The following is a 22281-nucleotide window of genomic DNA, read 5'->3' as shown; positions in this document are numbered from 1 at the left end:
TAGATGTCCTTGATGTAGTCTTTGGGAAATTCCTTAGTTAAATTGGTTTCTAAAAACTGTGGCTTCGCGAACACCTTACATGGTTCCATGTCGAATCTGAAGTTTTTGAACCATGTCTCTTGCCCCCTAGGAATTTCTGTCACCAACGCTATGACCTCTGAAGAAATTTTCAAGTTAAGCATTCTGACCTTTGTGCTTAAGCCACTGAAATGGAGTGCAAACTCCTTTGTGACCTGAGTATGCCCTCCCTGCAATTTCTTACAAAACTTCCAGCACCCTGCTTTCTTGAAGGCTTCTACAACTGCTTTGTCTCTAATTAGGACCTCAGTGCTTTGAGGCTCTGTTCTCAAGAAATGACCAGACCTGTGATGTTTCTTCTCCTCTGTCATCTTTCCTTCTAAATTATTCTGACAAAACCAACCTGTTTTGAAACTCTGTTGATCAGCCTCGCTTGCTAGTGGTGGTCAACCTCGCCTAAATGATGGATGAGGAAAACCTTGGTGAACAATTACAAAAGTTTATTGTTCGAAAAAAATTCCGTTTCAAGGGTTTTTATGCAAATTAAAACGATGAGACTAGCCAGCCCTTTCAAATTTTGAAACTATCTTTCATAATGAACCCTAAATTCGAAATGATGAGTTTGGAGTGATGGCATGCTTAAGGAATGACTCCTAGCTGACACCTAATAATGAAAATTTTAATGGAATATTAACGGATTGATGTTTGACAAGACTATTTTTACGAATCTGCACTTTTGTGTCATGCAGGGAAAAGAGCTATGAAAAGTGCAGTGTTTTTGTAGCGCAAAACAGACAATTTACACCATCTGCACTACGAAAACGTGTTTTCAGGGCTAATTCCAAAAAAATTTCAAATTGGCCTTAAGCTATGAGTTTCTAACAAGAATTTAGGACTCATGAAACATAGAAAAAGGATGTTAGACTTTATTTGGACATGAAAAATTAAACCTTTAAGACCCCTATCGTACCACCTACCCATTGAAACATAGGGTGACTTGACACTTATCTAAGACCATGACTAAGAAAAATGTAAACCCTTGTTTTTTGGTGATAACAAGAGCATTCTTTGTAGGTTCTTTTTTCTCGCTCTTTAAACGGGAAAAATCTCGAGTTTTGTCTTTAGGTTCATTAAACTTTATAAAGATGACCCGAGCATTCTTTTAGGTAATTTTCTCGCTCGTTAAATGGAAAAATCCCAATTTTTTTTGACCGAGCTCATTAAAAATATACGAAAGCAACAACAACACTTTCTTTTTTGGGACCATTTCTCACTCTTAAATCGAAAAATCCCCAAGTTTTCCCTCCCTTCGAGCTCGTTAAATCTATGAAGAAGGAATGAGTAGTTCTTTTACCTCTTTTTTCTCGCACACTAAACTGAAAAAGGTACCCTGATTTTTCTTCATTTGACTCATTAAAATTTGATGAAGGTATTGAGTTTGTCGTCACGTGACTCATTAACAATTCAGGATGAAAAACGATTTTAGTCCGTCTCCTCGAACTCATAACAAAATGAGGTTGACATCTATTGAAAATAGGTTTCTCTTTATCTGGATTCAATAGATTAACTAACGGAAAAGTAACCAATCCAGGTATACTGTTAACCTTTTGTCACACCCGGTTAACAAGTATGAAAAAGGGACCACCATGGAGTTGCTCTTTACGATCTTTTCAGACTCTCTAGATATGAAAAGATCACTGAGTTGTCTAGTCTGGACTCTTTAAATTACATAGACAAGATATAGAGTCACTCTTTTTGCGATACTTTTCAGACTCTTAAAACATGAAAAAATCAATGAGTTTTCCTGTCTGGAATCATTAAACTAATTAGATAGGGTAGAGAGTTATTCTTTTTGCAGTCCTTTTCAGACAAGATCGATGAGTTTACCCGTCTGGAATCATTAAATTAATCAGACGGGGAAAGTGGACAATACAACTGTATTCTGTATTAGAAAGCGTGGTTTGGCAGCAGTCGTTCCCTTGAACATGGCACTCCCTCAGATAAACCTTCCTTTTGTTGGCCTCTCAATATGAACCCTACCATCTTATGAGTTTAGCCTATATACCCTAATGATTGCATATTCATATCCTAACACTCTTTGGTGTTCATGAGTCTAGTGTTGTCTAGTTAAAACCATTGTTGTGCCTTCTATTGTTCGAGGTTTAACCTTTTACTTCCTCCATAAATCCATCAAAAATATCCTTTCATCATGCCCTCTATTGTTTAGACCCAAATGCTCAAAAGATTCCTAAAAAAAAATCATTCTTGTCCCGTTTCGTGTCGATTGATGTAGGACACATTATTGCCTACCTTTCGATAGGTTTCTTCCTATAAACTTCAACACTCTATCTAGGAAGATAACCCAAAAACACATTCAGTGCTTTCGTACTTGCAGACATTAATGGCAGGTTGCCTTGTGCTTGATCATGGATTCTCATTATTGGCTCCTGGTTAAGTGATTCTATGAGTGTTCGACAACAAAGACATCTTTCAAACTCGTTAGATTACACTGTGCATCTTGGAGACCATCACCATTATCGGTGGCCTTCCTCGCGTCTGTTAACGGTATCCATTATTGACTGGTAATCATATGATTTCGTGCATGTTCGATGTCAATGCATATTTTCACATGTATCGATCTATGTTGTTCGGTGAAGCAGAACTCAAGACCTTGGGTAGAGGCTTGCATAATTCAGCCTTGTTTCCTCTCCCAAGCTGCGGATATTGTTTTTTGGAGACAACTATTTCAGGATGATTCTATTATGGCACCAGATCCACATTGTTCTTATCAGCGGCTAGTATCATCATATCTCTTTGGAGAAAATCACTCTGACATAGCTATTGAGCATGGGAATACCTGACTGAGGACATGATTTTAGCAGTTTTATATATATGTGTTGTATCGGGTTTCCATTGCTGCCTGAAGATTCGATCCTCTCTCTCTTTTTGAAAGGAAAATTACAGTTAAAGTAAAGTATTTCAGTCATCATCACAACCTCTTATCTCATACTTTAGGGGGCATCAGTTATACAACAAAAGGACCTCCTCATCAACTTAGAGGGGAAAGACATGATGACTGAGACAAAGACCATTAACACTAGTTGTACACTAACAAACTGCTTTATAAAGCTTGTTACCAAACCTAAGGGTGCGTTAGTGTTATAGACATTTTTGTGCCTTACAGCATTAAGCATGAAATGTCCATAATCTAAGGGATCCAAAGTCCCTAAACATGTTGTTCCTACCCCTAGAGGAACAAGGCTAACAAACCACAGCAATTCACAGAAGTTCTCCACCAGAAACTGCTCAAAAACAAGTCAATTCAGGATCATTTCAGTGGCTACACTAGCTGTTTGCGCTGAATGTCAAAGCCAACACTGGCTACCTGCGTTGAATGTCAAATGGAACACTGGCTACCTGCGCTGAACGAGAGTGGACATGTGGCAGGCTCATTTCTCAAGGTGTCAAAACCCAGGAAGCTTCCAAAATGACACTTGCCTCAGGGAATTCGACCGGTGATGAGTAAGAGGTTCCAAATCTCCAAGTGGAAGCAAGAACCTCCAAGTGGACTCAAGAACTGACAGAGGGAGAGGACACTAGTCAGATCTCAAGCTGACTCATCCTCTCTCCAAACATCTATATATGGATCTCTCCTCCATGAGATCTAGAGGCTGGAATTTTGTTATTGCAAAGAATTGTTGTTGGTTTGAGACTGGAACTATTGGGTGCTTAATACTTTGAACGGGGTGAAGATAGGAATTCCATTTGCTGGGAAGGAGATGCTGGATTGGAGCCCTCTGGGTTGTATCTCTTCCTGAACCTTGTTATTCATCAATAAAGCTATCTTGGTTTCTCCTATATGCTGGTGTATTCTTGATGTATGATTGCATTAGTGTATTTGGTTTATTTCTAATCCTGAACTAGTTATGAATATGAATCCATGTCTTGTGTAGTGTTCTCTTCTTGTGATCTTGCAGAAACCTCTTGAAGCTGGGCAAGCGAGAAGGCAAGTAGCTGGGAACTCTCCAAGAGAAGAGAAGTTGGATCGAGGGACAAACAGAAGACACCGGTTAGTCCATCTATCTCTCTCTTCATTCTTAATTCATAAAGGAAGAATACTAGAATAGCTGTCTCTGTTTGTTGCTAAGGAACTGTCACACCTTAGGTGGATAGGATCGTCCTGCATAGGCATTTTTCCCCACAACAGTTAGTAACCCTGCTAACTCAAGTTTCTAGTCAGGGGACAGTATTAGTGAAACTAGGTGAAGTTCCAAGGGTCAAAGGAACGAATTGACTCACAAATATCTAGATATTTGTTCCTAAAATCACTCAAGAAAAGCAAGGAAACATCCAAAATTGACCTATTTGGAGAATTTATAATCTGAAAGAAGGAGGCAAATGGGAAAGAGCTGAAAAGCATGGCAAGTTCATTGCTTTTTCCCTAGTGAACTCTAGGAGGAACTTCGCAACCCTAACTCGATTGCTACATAAGCAAAGTGAGGGTCATTGTGAAAGGGGTCAGAGAATTTTAAAGGATAGCCTACTTAACTATTGAGAACTATCTCATATCATAAGAAGTTGGCAAGAAGGGGGAGAGAGAGAGAGAAGATGAAGGGGAAAAGGAAGACTGATGCAACAGATGGTTGTAATCACTCTTCCATTATTAATATAGAACTGTAGTTGTTCTACCTACTCTATGGTGTTGATACTATCATTCATTAAGTTGTTTATTCGATACCTATTTGCATGAGTAGCTTAGTTGTATGCAATTATATGTTCTTTATGTATTCATATTTCAAATTTGTATACTGTGATTACGCTTGCCTCTTTGTTGTGCAAGACTTGATCTGGAGTCGGCACAGGGGACTTTCACCTAGTTGTATATGCACTCTCCACCAAATCTACATGGAGGCTCGAGGTAATCCTCTTTCCATGCTTTGATAGTTGATAATTATTTATGAACATGTGTATAACTTCGTGACATCTACAGATAATCTTACAGTCTGTCGAAGGTCCTAGGAAGACCTTTGAGGGTATTTTCATTCTCCATACATCGTGCATTTTACCCCATAGCATATCCCTCCCAGAAATAGACTTTATTGTCAGCAATAGGCGGAATAGATCCTACGGATTCAAATGTTGTCGTTTTTAACCATGCAGGATGTTCACCATAGTTACCAGTGCAATTAGCTTTCCTAATCCAAGTAAAAGCTCTCAATAAGAATGTCCACTGAAATATTATTGATGGAGGGGTAATCCACTTGCATTATGTCCATAAGTTGCTGGAAAACACTTGGTTCACCACCGTTATCAAGATCACCAACCACATTGAAAGCTTTTGATGGAAGAACATATAATCCATGTTGGATTTTGAGTAACTTGCAAATCGAACTTGGGGGAAAAATGGTTACTGTTGAAGTTGAGGTAGTTCAGGGATCCATTGATTACAACATTTTACTGGGAATGCCTTGGGTATATGCTATGGGTACTGTGGTTTCCACGTACTTTCGTACTATTGCATTTCCTTTTAAGGCTGGAATCACAGTCATTGATCAGCTAGCCTTGTTTTCCAGTAGTTCATAGGCTATGGGAAGCATTCCTTTGGTACATGGACCCCTGCTGTCACTTCAAAGTGTTGGAGTAGGTCTCTTTAAAGATCCTTCCCTAATGGGTACTTTTACCCTCCCGTCACCATCTGATTTGGTGGAAGTGGCAAGAGTATAGACCTGCAATAGGATTTCCTCCACCTTATCTGATTTAAGGAGGATTATTTCCAACCAAGTTGAAGTTGATAGTAATCCTGAGGTATTTCCATTAAACCCCATTGAATCATCATAGCAATCAATATTTCGGGCTTGTGCAACAAACCCAAATCCGCACTCAGCTTTTGTATGGGTAGATAGGTCGTTAGAATATGGTACCTCTTTGGACCCTTTTCATGTATACATTCTACGGATGAAGGAATCATCCAATCAATGATGATAGAAGAGGAACCATGGGAAGATTATCATCATTGTTCCCATATTCTAGATGACATCAAAGATTATTCCAATGAACTTAATCACCCATCAATCATTGATTTCCTATCAAATTCCATTGGAGTAGATACTATAGAGCGTAATTTGTCAAACATAGAAGAAACAATTTCTATAAACATTTCGACCAAGCCTAACATTGTAGAAAACATTCATGTCGGCAAATCTTGTTCTCCATTAGAACTTGATAATTACCATCCTCTATTTCGTGAATTTAGATATATTTTTGCATGGTCTTATGAGGAGATTCCAGGAATTGACTCAAGCATTTTTGAACATGAGATTAAAATGCACCCTAACGTCAAACCAGTACAACAACAACTTCGACCTGTTCATCCTAAGAAAGTCGTTGCCATTAAAGTAGAGGCTGAAATTTTTTTGCATGCTAGCTTCATTTTCCCTATACCTCTTACCAATTGAGTATCTAACATTGTTCCAGTTATGAAAAAACAAGGGATAATTCAAGTGTGCATCGATTATAGGGATGTAAATCAAGCATGCCCAAAAGACAACTATCATACACCCTTTATCAACCAGATTATTGATGAATGTGCTGAATGTGAAATCTTTTCATTCATGGATGGATTTTCTGGCTACAATGAAATCAATATCCGCCCACAGGACCAATCTAAAACAACTTTCATTTGTTTGTGGGGCACATTCGCCTATAGAAAGTTACCTTTTGGTTTGAAGAATGCAGGGGCTACATTTCAGAGGGAAATGAATTATGCCTTCCATGACATCAAGCACATTGCTCAACCTTATCTTGATGATTTACTTGCTTATTCACGAAAGCAGACTGATCACTCGCAACATTTGAGAGAAATATTCTTACGGTGCCGACACTACAAGATAAGACTCAATACACACAAGTGTGTGTTTTGTGTTGGCTTTGGTTGATTTCTTGGATTCGTGGTATCAAAGGATGGAATTAAAATCAATCCAATTAAGGTTCAGGCAATCCTTGACTTCCCTCCACCTTCAAACTTGTTACAGTTACATAGACTTCAAGGGAAGGAAAACTTTCTCAGGAGATTCATTCCAAACTATGCTGAGTTGGCTAAATTTTGTACGTGTCTACTGAAGAAAGGGGTACCCTTTCATTGGGATCAGGTTGCGCAAGCTTCCTTTGATGCTCTTAAAGATTCCCCGATTATAGCATCATTAATGTATGCCCCAAACTATAAAAAATACTATTACCTATATCTCACCGCTGCATATGCAACCATTGGCATGGTTTTAGTCCAAGAAGAAAGTGGAATTGAACATCCTATTTATTACTTGAGTCGTAATCTCAACGATATGGAAAGTAAGTATTCCTATGTCGAAAAGTTAGTTTTTGGCAGCCATTCAAGCCATGCAGAGATTTTGTCATTACATCCTCCTCCGTAAAACTACCATTATATAGGATTGCAACCCTATGACATACGTTTTGTCACGTCAATTTCTTGGGGGGAAATATTCCAAATGGATAGTTATTTTGCAGGATTTTGATTTGGAGTTCATCAAATCTAAATCAAAGAAATATCTTGTCTTTATCGAGTTACTTTGTGATCTTCCCTCATCCTCCAATGATTCAACATCAGAAGCATCAATATTGGATAATTCTATGTTTATTATCTTGTCAAGTGATCCATGGTATGGAGATATACTGGTCTATCTCTAGACCCAAGCTTTTTGGTCTAATACCTCTCGCTCTAAATAGCGATGTACCTGATACCAAGCCAAAGATTATCTGATCATTGGTAATACAATTTATTGTCGTGGTGTCGATATGATTTTACCTAGGTGCCTCACTCATGAGGAAGCCAAAAAAGCTTTGAATGAATGTCATTCAGGTGCTTGTGGTGGACATTTATCTGGTTACACTACCGCGCAGAGAATTCTCGGTGTTGGTTACTTCTCGCCAACCATATTTAAATATTGCATTATTTCTCTCAGAAGTTGCCATGCTTGCTAGATTTTTGATGGAAAAACCAAATTACCACCTGCACCACTGCATCTATTCATTGTTGTTGGCCCATTTTCCAAATGGGGCATTAGATTTATGACATGTAACCCCACCTTGGCTGGGGGGCATGGGTATATTATAGTCTCTGTTGACTATTTTACCAAATGGGCCGAGGCGATGCCAACATTGAACTACAGTGGCAAAATGGCTGCTTTATTTTTCTTCAACCATGTGGTTGCCAGGTTTTGTGTACCACAAGCCATAGTTACATATCATGGATCACATTCACAATCACATGATGATTGAGTTGACTGCCAAGTTAGGACTGTCACATGAAAGTTCTACTCCATACTACCCGCAAACTAATGGACAAGTTGAGGCCATCAACAAAGTCCTTAAGCGCATGTTGCAAAGAATGATTTGAGTTCATAAAAGAAATTGGCATTTAATTCTGTACTCGGCTCTATGGGCATATCAAACCTCAGTAAGAAATGTGACCCGATTTACACCCTTTTAGTTGGTGTATGGTTTGGAAGTAGTCTTATCAATCCAATGTGAAATCTTGTCTCTCAAACTCGTTATTGACCTGCTAGCCAACACTTCTAAAGAAGAACCATGTTTCTTAGAGTTAATCCATCTAGATGAAACCCATCATGATGCTGCATTGTCTAATGAAGCGTACAAGAAAAGTATTAAGGCGCAATATGATAAAAATGTCAAGCCTCGTGTCTTCTCAGAAGCTGACCTGGTCTTGCTTTACGATCAGGAATTTGAAAACTTGGCGCGGGAAAATTTGAACCGCTTTGGATGGGCCCTTATATTGTTAAGCGTGTTTTTGACGAAAGGTTCCTACAAGTTAGTGGATTATGATGGGATTCCATTGTCGTAGCCCCGAAATGGGTTGTACATTAAATGTTACTATGCTTAGTTAAGTGTAGTAAAACTCACTGTATATATGCTTTGATTGCATGTCTGTATGTGTTTCTTTTAGAGTTATTATTTTTTTAAGTAATCTACTTTGCATTTGTTGCAGATTTCGAACTTTTCGAAACCATTTGTTGGTTATGCCGATGGGGCTAGTCATATTATGCAGAATCTATCCTCTGCGGCATGGGCCATTTTCGCTCCAAGCATCGAATTAGAGAGTTTTAGAGGGATTTGTATTGGTCGATCGACGATCAACATTTCTAAGTATAGTGCGTGGATTGAACTTCTCTATGAAGTCGTTTCACTTGGCATACATCGAATCATCATTAGGCTAGACTCACAACTTGTTGTACTACAACTTACTGGTGTTTATACTATTCGAAACCCAGTAATTCATCGCATGTTCCTTAGAGTTTGTATTTTGGAAAGGTATTTTGAGTTTATTCAATATCAACATATTTCCATAAATCTAAACACATTAACTGTTTCTCTAGCGAATTATGTGTTAAATAGATATTTGCGACATATGTAAAGTAAATATTTTCAATTCACATCATCAGTTGAATAGGATTACATCACTTAACCATAATAAAAATCTAAAAGTAAAATAGATAGTTGTTTTAAGCGTTTTTACAAACAGTTTGTGTCCAAGACAAAAATTGGTCATCTGACCCAAAAACTAAAAATGTATGCAGAAAACATCTAAGTAAACTAGTGGTGCTCATGATAATAGGTCATAGCTTGTACTATCATGCATAAAAGTCTCATCCAACGACTCGGCACACCAATGGTGTGGCGTTGCAGTCGCGTAGGCAACTCCTCGATCCAGACATTCGGAATGCCTAGGGTAAAACCCTCTATGTGGTCCTGTAGCTCGGCCAATGTCTCGGCTAAATCTAAGTCTCGGAGAACTGCTCTCCCAATAGGTCTTTGTGCTGGCCCACTTGCCTCTTGTTGGTGCCCCATAGGTCAAATAGATTCAACATCTGTATACATAAAAAATGATTTTTTTTTAGTCTTGGATTTAATCAAAAAACACAAAAAATGTAGAAACTTTAAAATCAAAAAACACTTTGGTCAAACAATTTACTGATAACACCCCACTGTGTTCCAACTGGTAACATCAAGTCTGGATCTCCATGGAAATCCATTCCTGAATATGGATACTCTACAATGGACATATCCTATTGATCAAACCACTCAAAGAATGCAAGGGTAAATGATATCAATGACTGACTAGCATGCCTAGCCATAAGATCTACCCATCTCTGCATCTGTGGATCCCTAGGTCCAGATACACCCAGTGAAACAAGTTGTGGTTGCATAAGTAGAATTCTCTCCAAGGCGAAAGAAATCAGGATCGACCCATAGTCAAAGTTCTTTGTATTTTTGCTTTTCACCCTGATCAGTTTTTCTTTCACAGATGAAAGTACTGCCTCGCACTAGTTGAACACTTTTGGCTCTAAACACTCTAAAGCATACTGCATGTATGATCTATTTTCCAAAGTGTAGTGTCGTGCTTCCGGCCAATTTGGCAATGGTAAAGAGGATTGTCCTCAATGGTAAATCACTAACATCCCTGATGTTAATATTTTTGTCTCTACTAGGTTTTGCACCTTCCCATCAGAACTATCTTATGTAATCTCTCATTGATTCACCTCCTTTGGCAAATCCAGATAGTGAGATGGGGGCACCTCACCTCGACAGTCCAGCCAGAAATTAGATGTCATCAATGGTAAATGGGATCACTTTGTCCCTAATGTGAAAGGCCTGATTAGTCGGATCCCATGAATGAACAAGGAACTGTAAACGCTTAATCTGCTGCCACATGCTAGATAGTCAGAAATACTTGAGTAACCTGCAATTCCTTAGGGCCTCAACCATACCCTGATTATTTAGGGCAATCATATCTTGTTCTTTGTGCTCTCGTTCTCTCCATATAATCACCATTTTGATACGATGAATGTCTACAATACAACCATTAGACAAATTAGGATCCATTTCTTGCAAAAAACATAGCAAAATTTGGGAGACAATAGTTGTGTGAATTTGGGTTTTTGCACCCAGTGCACCCTTGCCTTAGAGACAGTTCGATGCAATGCATGCTGCCTTATATGTGTGTCAAATGAGAGATTCCTCAATTATTTCACTCTCATCAGAATTTTTGATGTCACGAGATAATAAAAAGGGTATTCCATTAAGAATATTTTTCAATTTGGAGCAGCCAACCAGATCAATAAATGAAATTCCCTCTTACGAGATCTTGGATGGAATAGCAGCCAACTCAGTAAATCCTCAGGTCCTCCCCCCGTTTTCTTGATCTACCCTATTGGTCAAGGAAGCTTCTCTGACGGTATGCCTCTAGGAATCTCTGGTACTTTCAATTTCATGATTGTATTCCAGGCTGAGCACAATATCCTTATGCATCCATTCCACATGTTGGGTGTAGCTGGCGTATTCGGCGGCTCTCTATTCAGTGCTATGCATGGTTCTTTGGTAACTTCCAGTTTGATCAAGGAAACTACTGAGAATCAGTCTGCAAATGCAGGTTACAAATTTGGTCAGGAGGAAGAAACCTACAATATTGTGGCTGCTCACAGTTATTTCGGCCGATTGACCTTCCAATATGCTAGGTTCAAACAAACAGGAGGAGTACGCCATGCTAATGTGCCTTGGATGATCCACATCTCCGGGTCAGGCGCTGATGAGCACATTGAACTATCCATGTGACTGAGAGCCTTCACAGCCCAGGCACAACGACGCGATTATCATGGGCGCGCTCTACCGCTGAGCTAATAGCCCATCGTGCAGGCCTCTGGGTATGGAGACCTACCCCTACACCAACACCAATATATTGGAAGAAACAATATAGAAAATAAGCTAATAGCCCATTGTGCAGGCCTCCCGGGGATGGAGGCCTCAATATATCCAAAATAGCAGAAGAGAAACTTGGAGAATAAAAATGCCAGTTATGTTCAATATTTTTCTAGATGATGCCTTTATTCATTCAAATAATCCTTTTTTTGGAAAATTACCTGAGGCTTATGCAATTTCTGATCCAATTGTCGATGTAATGCCAATTATTCCTGTTCTCTTTTTTCTCTTAGCCTTTGTTTGGCAAGCTGCTGTAAGTTTTCGATAAAATGTATCCCCTTTTTTCTTTTTCAAGTTTTTGGGTCTCTGTCATTGATCCAATTTTTGTATAACTCTTTCCATTTTTTTGTGACAGAAGTTCTATCCTTGCTCCACCCGATGATACCAGATTCAGATACCTTATCTGCTCCCGGATAAAAACTTTTCCACTCACCTTCATCAATTCCTTCCGATCCCACCGCTCACTTCGGATCGGGGGAAAAAAAGGAGAAAAGGAGGGAAAATTTTTATGGATGAAGTGAAATATCCAGTACTTACGGAGAAAAGTATTCGTCTATTGGAAAGGAACCAATATACTTTTAACGTTGATTCGCAATTGAACAAAACAAAGATTAAAAATTGGATTGAAAATTTCTTCGATGTTACTTTGTCAAGAATTTCTCCATAATGACTATGGACAGTTGCTTTTCGAGTAGCCAAATAAGGTTTAGCTGATCTAATGACTAAAGATTCCTCATCAACTGCTATAATTTGACCAGATTCGGGGAGTGGTTCATCCTCGGATATCCATACACTTTCAGGAATCAATTGTCCAAGACTAACTCCATTAGGAACCGCAGATTTTTTGGTACATCACATTCATGCATTTACTATCCATGTGACTGTTTTAATCCTACTTAAAGGTTTTCTATTTGCCCGTAGCTCCCGTTTAATACCTGATAAAGTGAATCTAGGTTTTCGCTTTCCTTGTGATGGACCTGGTAAAGGAGGAACATGTCAAGTATTTGCCTGGGATCATGTCTTCCTTGGTTTATTCTGGATGTACAATGCAATTTCGGTAGTAATATTCCATTTTAGCTGGAAAATGCAGTGCGATGTTTGGGGTAATATAAGTGATAAGGGAGTGGTAACTCATATTACGGGAGGAAACTTTGCACAAAGTTCCATTACGATTAACGGGTGGCTCCGTGACTTTGTATGGGTACAAGCCTCTCAAGTGATCCAATCTTATGGTTCTTCATTATCTGCATATGGTATTTTATTTTTAGGTGCTCATTTTGTTTGGGCCTTCAGTTTAATGTTCTTATTCGTCCAAGAAGATAGGAAGAATCCGACCATTTTTTCTTAAATGGTCAGACGGAACGAATCAAAATTATTATATGAACCATGAAAATGAAAGAATGGATCTAATTCTTTTTTCTGACTCGAAAAGAAATTAAGCCCTGGAAAATTTGTGTTTTTTTTATGATCAATAATTTGTCCATTAGTTCATCTCTGATTCCCGATAAACAGAGAGGATCTGTTGAATCTCAGGTATTTTATTTAACCAATCGGGTCCTAAGACTTACCCAGCATCTGCAATTGCACGGAAGAGACTATTCATCCCAAAGGGGTTTGTGGAAAATTTTGAGCAAACGTAAGCAACTTCTGGTTTATCTATCCAAGAGGGATAAACTTTGTTACGATGATTTAATTGGTCAATTGGGTATCCGTGGGCTAAAAACCTGTTAATTTCGAAGTTTTCAATTCCAATCCAATTTTTAGAGATCCAGGATCCATTCTTTCTCTTCTCTTTTTATTTTTCTCATTTAGAAAACGAATCGAAGAGGGGTTACACATGATCATGCTTGCTAAAAGACCCCCTGATGGTAAGTATGGGTCCTCATTATCCATTGATACACGTTGTTCTTCGACTTATTGCTAGATGGTAAAGATTTTATTGGCTGTGAACCTCTATCAGATTATTTACATAGGGGGGGTAGGAAGCAAATTGTTTAGAACCGAACAATATCTCCCCTATGTAACACAATGGGATTATTGCGCTACTATGTTCGCAGAGGCAATAAAGGTAAATGCGCCGAAAATATCGATCAGGAAATATGTATCCCAAAGGGCTAGCTATAACAGAGTGATTATGCTAAAGTTGGGTCGTATAGTTTTCTTTGGTCCTAAGAATGATTGCCCTTCTCCGACCCTTCCTGTCCAACTGGAGTGGACAGCTAATGCGTTCTCCACTGTGGGTATATGGTCAGTCTGTGACCCCTGGATGTCTTTGGCACCCTTGGGGTGGAATGGTATTTTTTCCCTGTATTCCAAATACTTCGTACAGTACCTAACAAATTATTAGGTGTCCTTTTAATGGGCTCAGTACCCGCGGGATCATTGACGGTGCCTTTTCTAGAGAATATGAATCAATTTCAGAATCCATTTCGTCATCCAGTAGCTACAACAGTATCCTTGATCCAATTGTCGATGTAATGCCAATTATTCCTGTTCTCTTTTTTCTCTTAGCCTTTGTTTGGCAAGCTGCTGTAAGTTTTCGATAAAAAGTATCCCCTTTTTTCTTTTTCAAGTTTTTGGGTTGCTGTCATTGATCCAATTTTTGTATAACTCTTTCTTCCCAATCTTTGTAAAATTCGGGGACTTGAAATAATAAAATACGACCCATATTTTTGGCTATAATAAGTGATGGTAATATAATATTTTTTCTAATATTTGATTGAGACATTAATAATAAACCTCTGAAATAGTGCAATTCTGGCCACGTTAAACATAAGGACTCAGCAATTGTCTGCTGCCCATTTATATTGATAAAAAAAGAGGAAAGAAACAAGATATTCTAATCCTTCCATTCGTTCATGAACGATACCTTTGCAATTTGTGGACTAAGTCAGATATAATTTTTGATGAAAAAATATCATTTTTCTACTAAAGAGTGGAGCTATTACTGTTCCATAAACAGTAATACTTTACTGCACTGCGGGAAAAAAATAAAATACTGAGTTCAAATGCTCAGTCAAAATGATAACTTTATCATTTTGTGCTATGCAATGAAAAAAAAGGTCAAAATAGGAAGTCTCTAAGTTAATGGGCCTTTTCCGTTCCGTAGAAAGATTCGGGGTTATTCGTTTTTAGGATCAATAGTGGACGAACGGAGAGAGAGGGATTCGAACCCTCGGTACGGATGATCCGTACTACAAGGATCCAGTTGGAAAAAGAGTATTTGAAAAGAATCCTATCCCGCCGATATGGAAGATAGATGTAATGAAATTGAATCGATTTTTCTTCCATCTGGTTTGATCTATTGTTTCAGTTAAGAGGAGTCATGGAAAGGACAGGTTCGATATCACGATCAATGTAGCACACCTTTCGATGTTGAAAGGGTGCGATGATCCCAGAGTTCAAAATTGAAACCCTAGGGGCCTCAAAAACTCAAATTTTTTGCTTGAAATTGAAAATGAATGGAATGAAATGAAAGAGAACAGAGATAGCTCCTACCTAGCTTGGATGGAATGAGGAATGGTCCACTGAATCCTCCTAAATCAACTGGTGAAATTCAAGGTAATAACTGCTCCAAAGCACCAAAATCAAAGGGTAAATATGAAAAGGTAAAAATGAATGGTAAAACTTGTTTTTATGTTTATTTCTTGCACATTAATTGAGTAAACATTAGTTTTTATTCATTTTATCCATGAAACATGTATTTTTAATCTATTTTGATGGTGTCTTGAGCAGGCTTAACAACTGAAATGTAGAATTTGATGTGATCAAATGTAAATTGAACATCTTTGATCACAAAGCAAACTTTTATCTCTTTTTCGAGCCTTGTTAAAAATGAAAAATGAACCCCCTTGGAGTCCTCATTAAGCTCTTTTTAGACTCTCTAAATATGAAAAGATCGTCAAGCGCTTGTCCTTTCCAGCTCATTAACGAATTGGAAATGATATCTCTCTTGTATTATTTTATGCTTTTTTGGAGTTGAGAGATTATTCTACGAAAAAGAACTTTTGGATTTTCCTCTTCATCCGTTTTAAAATTCTCTAAAAATTAAAAGGACCAAGTTGTATTTGTTGTTAAACTCATTAAAAACGTCAAATAGTGACAAACTTGTCCATCTAGACAAGACTGAGTTTCACCTTCACTAGACTCATTAAAGCATCAAATAGCCATGGATTCACCCAAAGGGTGAAATTATACAACAAGCATATTTTATCCTCCTCAAGCTTGATTAAAAATAAAGAGGTATTGGTCAGCAATGACTGGGGAAAATTGGAAAAAGGGGAAAAAAATTTATGGTAGAAAGTCGCTCTTGAACATGACACTTTCACCTCATCACCGTGACTATGTGGGTTGGGTCATTCAGCTTGATGGTTATCATGTCGTTGGTATATCATACCATCCATTATTATTTTTTGGGTTAATGCTACCAATTCATCTTAGTGTCACCGACATGTTCAAGAGAAGTCATTCGGTTCAAACTTCATCCTTTTCAATACCGTAAACCTTCATTTTCATGACTGCCATTCCTGAACCTTCTGTCGTCAGTCAATTTTTCATCTCCAAAATCATTTACCTCGTTTCGTGTTGTTGATGTGGGATACATCAATGCCCTCCTGCGACGAGTCACTTCTTGTCAACATCAGCATATCATCCAAGAAGTTGACTTAGAAACACCCCTTCAATACCTTGAGACTTGCATACATCAATGGTAGGTTTCTCGCTTCTGGTGATAGTTTGACATCACTGGACTTCGACCGAAAGACTTTGTATGGTGTTTGACATCAAATCATTTATTCACACTATGCGAAATGTATTGTAGTACCTTGAGGGTCATTATCATTATCGACGATCCTTCTCACATCTCTTAATGGCTTACATCATTAGCTGGTAATCAGACGATGTCTTCCCATGTTTGACTTTAGATCATCTATTCACATGGTTAGACGTGTACTTGAGTGAAAGATTGAATGAGATTGAATGCCCCAGATCTAGTTTCATCCATCTGGGTTGTGATATTTTCAGGAGTACCAAATCAAATGTACAATGGCCTTACATTCATGGTCATCCATTCATTGATCTATATCTTTAGGCGACTATATTTGTACATGTAATGAAAGTTTATAAGCTAAGCATGGGTATTACTTCCTTCGGTGAGTTCATGAGAAAAAATCAAATTATCATGATATATGTATTGTAATTGATGCAGGTCACCTTCTGCTTTGAAACCTCCTCTCCACATGATAAAGCATTTCACTCGACATACATATTTATGACTTACTTGGGCATCAACTCTGACTTACAGATCAATACTGTTAGGGCCCATTAAACCCTAATTTAGTTGTTACATTTAGTTGTTACATGCCCTAAAGAAGTCAACCATCAGAATGCCTAGCTTCCCAAGAAGTTCTATGAATGAAATCATCCAAAAACTACCTCTAAGAAGATCAGCGTAGGCATACCTTCATTAGGGTGCACTACAGTGCAGTCCATACACTACTAGGGTGCTATGTAGTGCACTTAATCCCTCTTTGGCCTGCGCTGGGCGAATTTGAGCGAAATTTCATTGGGGTTTGGGAATATTCTTATCCATTGGATACATCTAGAAGTCTCCCAACTTTATATACTCCTTTGAGCTTGAATTTGGATGAGGTAGGGAGTTAAGGAGAATCAATCCCTTTATCCTTTCCTCCATGGAACTAAATTCTAAGTTTGGGAGGGAATTAATTATCACCATTTATGTCATAACTTCCTTCATTCACCTATAAAAGACCACTCATCTAAGTGATCAGGGGCTATAAATCATTGAATTATAGGGAGATGTTGTTAGTATGAGACTTGAGTTGATTTCAAGTATTATAATGATGTCAAAATGTCTTGCTTGTTATGAGGAGAGGATGGGATTGAACTAGAGGAGTGATGTTGAATCAAGAAAATTGGGTTGTAACTCTTCCTTTTACTAATAAAGTGTTCAAAGTTTTTTCCATATGCTTGTGTTATTCATTTATGCTTTCATATGTGTATCATGTACTTGATTCCATGCTATGTTTAATCAATATATCATTATCATATGCTTTGATCGGTTTTTGTCTTCTGTCTATGTGCAGGTACTTTCAAGTGGAATAAGTACAGAAATGAGTGATAGAATTGGTGAAGGGAGATAAGGAGTAAGTGAAAGCTACAAGTAGGATTCTTTACCTCTTATTTAATATATTGGTCATAGAAAAAGTAGAGAATGCTTTTCATTGTTGTTCTAGACTTAGCTACTAGTCTAGGGGTTTAAGCATTTATCCATAGACACCAAAACTTCCCAAAACAAAAGATCAACCTCATACTTTTCCAAAAGTAGTTGTTTCTCCTTCTCTAGGAATGAAATCATGAAATGGGCCTTTGATAGATTATCCTTTATCTCTCTGATCTCATCATCTTTCTCCATGATGACCTACTCTATTGTCTTATGCTCCTCATTAATCTTCAATTCAACCATGTCAGTGTCAAGGTGGAATGGCTCCTCATCTTGCAAAGGTGCCTCATGTTGTGATGATGATCCCTTATTTGGTGAAGTTAATGATGTAAGCTTCGTCCCTTCCACAACATGTGGAGTAAACAAAAGCCTATTGCCTCTCTGATATGTTTGAGTTATCTTAGGCCTAGGTATCCTGTCAGTTGTAGGTCTGCTAGATGAGCTACTCTTTACATGCTTAGATGGCGTTGATGGTGTACTTGGGCTTGTAGACTGAATAGTAGAAGACAACAAGACATCTAGCTGAATGAATGTCTCCCAATAGATGTTATTTTGAGAAAGCTAATGTAATACAATAATATTGATGAGGGCATGGTGAAAAATGATTTTTTGATGATCACTCTGTCTATGTTGCACCTTCTCTTCCATTTTGTCCAAGATTTTGTAGAGGTAGTAGGACAAGTTTAGTGGCTTTACCCTTGTGAAATGCATGAGCAGTCTAACATAGTACTTGTACAATATAGAAAATATTCCCTCACATGTAAAGTACTTCCTAATAACCCTCATCAATGGAGAAAATTTCTCAAGGAGCTATCCAAAAGCAAAAAAATTCGTAATGTTGTGTTTATAGTGACCTTTGATGAAAGGTTGATAGTTTCGTAGGTCCAACTCCTCATTCTTAAACAAGTTTTCTCCACTATTTGGTATCCTTATGGCTGCTACAAGATCATATGAAACACAATAGCAAAATCATATGAAACACAACAACAAGATCATATGAAACAAGGATGTCTTCATCATTAACTATATTGCATAGAAGTTGGCAATGTCACTACAACTCATCACTAGAATCATGAAATAAAACTTGCCTTTCATCATTCAAATCTGATTGATCTTTAATCATGGAAGAAAACACTATTTGTTGGAGATTTTCTTATGGATCATAAGACTGTTGTATATCAATAAATGGTTCTTCAATGATATTCTCAATTACTTTTACCTGACGATTGGAAAGAGGACTTTTTTCAACAACCATAGTGCTAATGTGTACACTCATAGGATCTAAAATAACTTTTTCTTTTTTATTATTCTCCTCTTCTTGATTAGTTTCATGCTGCTAAATTTCTTCTTTAACCTCTAGCTGCTCAGTGTGTTGTGTTGCTGCCAAGATTGTTTCCTGTGGGGAATCTTTATGAGCATCTAGACAATATTCATCATTTGTTTCTTCATTGATCAAAGAGGAAGCTACTATGTGTTGAGTATGATCTTGTGTATCAAAGTGATTAGCTTCTTCAAATTGTTGTTGGAAGGAAAAATTTAGAAGGCTCCAAAGATCTCTTCATCATCGATACATTCGATATCATCAATACTTTTAAGATATGTGATAAAACCTTCACAATAATCATGACAACTTTGTAAAAGATATTTCCCATAATTCTCAGAGAATACTCTGTGGAAATATTCAATAGAGTATATGCTACATAGGTTTAACCCTTCATACCATGATATTGCCTTCCCTTCTAGGGTAGCCATAAGCATTTTCATCAAACAATCCTCATAAAATGAAACCTAATCTCGAGCTTATGTATATGCCAATGAAATTTTATTAGATGTAGAATAGCCTCATCCTCGTTTCCATCTATGAATTTGGGCAGATTAGTTTGCCAATATATGCAAGAAATACGATTCAGAAAACTAGGAATATGAGATTGATTCATAGAAGCATACCTTCAAGTAGTTGAATCCATCTTGAATACAATTAAGTCACCAAGAAGTTCTTCAAACTACTGGCTTTTGAACAATGGAGTCGCTATGAAAATTCTAAACCTTTGGATTCTTTGACATTGGAGTCACCAGGTGAATGATGTCTGCCTTCATATGTGTCTGACTGCTATCCACCATCAGCAAATCAGATCTGATCTTTGTCATTCTTTCCCAGGGAAGATATGATCTCTCATTCCCTGGCAATGACACCAAAATGTTATCATCCACAATGATCCAAGGTTGAGAAGGGACATCGAAGTAGGTAACCTCAAACCGCTTGGGTTCAACAGCTAGCCTTACTAAACTAGAGAGGGATATCTCTATGAAATCACACCCAATTATGACTGGAATGGGATATCTATGTTCGGCTAGATTTGTTAGGCTCAAGTAGGTTTTTGATGTTGGATAAGGCATGAAAACTAGGTAGCTAGGTCAAAGGATCAAAGGGTTACAACAACAAATATATAGAGGAGCAAGGTAGAAAAAAATTTGTGATGGATTTAGGTTTTGTAGGTGTAGTGTAGTGTTTGGACGAAGAAAAAGGTCTTAATGAGCATGAGCACATGAATTCATTAAGTTAGAAGGAAAATTATACAAAACGATATTCCTAGAAAATAAAGCTTTATGCAAAGCATTCTGTTTATAAACTTTAAGGAAAACCACTGAAGAAACAAGATATGAAAGGAGAGATGTATATCATTCAAATAAAACTGAAACAGAAAAAATACATCATCACGAACTCACTACACATTAATTTCTAGATAATAGCTACAAACTGCTCCTTGATTTCCTGAATAAAATGTCCAAGTACAAGCTACGAGCGTTCTCTTCTCTGATGTCCAACATGTTCTATGGTTGAGAAAATAATACATATATACTAAAACAAACTCTCCCTTCTCTGAGGGGTCGAATCCATGAGCCTAGGAACTGATACATGAGGTGTTCCAACCAAACCCTAATGTCTAGGAAGGTTAAAGCAAATTCCTCCATTTAAACTTTGACTCAAACTACTCTCATAAATGAGACCTAAACTTACATAAAAACAACTTAACAAGCATATTTACCCTTAATTACATCATAATTACATGCAATCTAAGAAATTACATCATAAAAAACTCGCATCCAATTGATAAAACTGAGGAAAAACTATTATAGGCAAAAATGCAATGAGCCTAGAGAAAACGCATCAAATTTGAGGGAACTAGTTTTTGAAGGCCTTCCTGAAGTCCAACTTATGATCTTGATGGCTCATTGGAAAGATATGGATCTATACTACATGGTGGAATCTTTAGCAGCTAAAAAATGTCACATCTAGCCCCTCAAAAATGCATTCTCCCTCAAGTACTCTCAGAAACACAGCGTGATCTTCAATAGGGTGGTAGAAAGGTGGTTTTAGGGTGGTTTCTGGGCATTTTCACCTGTCAAAACTTTCTAAAAGAATGATTCCCTAAGGCTAAATGTGATGTATAAACCATGCCAAATCCAAATATTTAAACAAAACGTGATTTGGAGCTCCCTAGCAAAATCGCAGCGTGGAGCACATTGCGTTTTTGTCTCCATGAGTGTGTCAAAATGTGCAAAAAATCATAAAAACCAAAATTTCTCCAAAACTTCACAAATTGGTTTATGAAGTCCTCAGTTACCATACTATGCTATGAGGGAGGCATCAATAAGAAAATCCTACTTTACCTTCCCTTTTTGCTTGATTAGGGTTTCACTAAGTTTATCTTTCAACTACTTGACCTTAACCCTATCTACCTTATTCCTTGTTTAATAATGAGAAGCCATGTGTCTTTGCAACCTGTTGTCTCTGTTAGCCCTCTTGAGAAGCTTCTCCAAATGAAAATTGACCTTATCAAGCCAAAACTCTCTATTCTCATTGATTTCTGCTACAATTAGGTCAGCTGAAATCATCTACTCTCTTTGTTGTTGAAGTTCTCTTTTCATGCCTGTAGTCCTTGGCCTTTTCCTTAGCACCTACTCCTGATGTTCATCTGAATCCACTACATCAATCATTGATTTTCCCTTTATATCCTCTTTTCCAACATCAACCTCGTACTTTTCCAAAAGTAGTTCTTTTACCTTCAATTGCTGATTCTCCTACTCTAGGAATGAAATCATGAAATGGGCCTTTGATAGATTATCATTTAGCTCTCTGATCTCATCATATTTCTCCATGATGACCTGATCTATTGTCTTATTCTCCTTGCTAATCTTCAAGTTAACCATTTCAGTGTCAATATGGAATGGCT

Source organism: Pinus tabuliformis, chromosome 9 (genome assembly GCF_031772625.1).
Source record: "Pinus tabuliformis cultivar Carrire ecotype Pingquan chromosome 9, CPIR1, whole genome shotgun sequence".
NCBI classification, from domain to species: Eukaryota; Viridiplantae; Streptophyta; class Pinopsida; order Pinales; family Pinaceae; genus Pinus; species Pinus tabuliformis.
Note: the sequence above shows the minus strand (reverse complement) of the source record.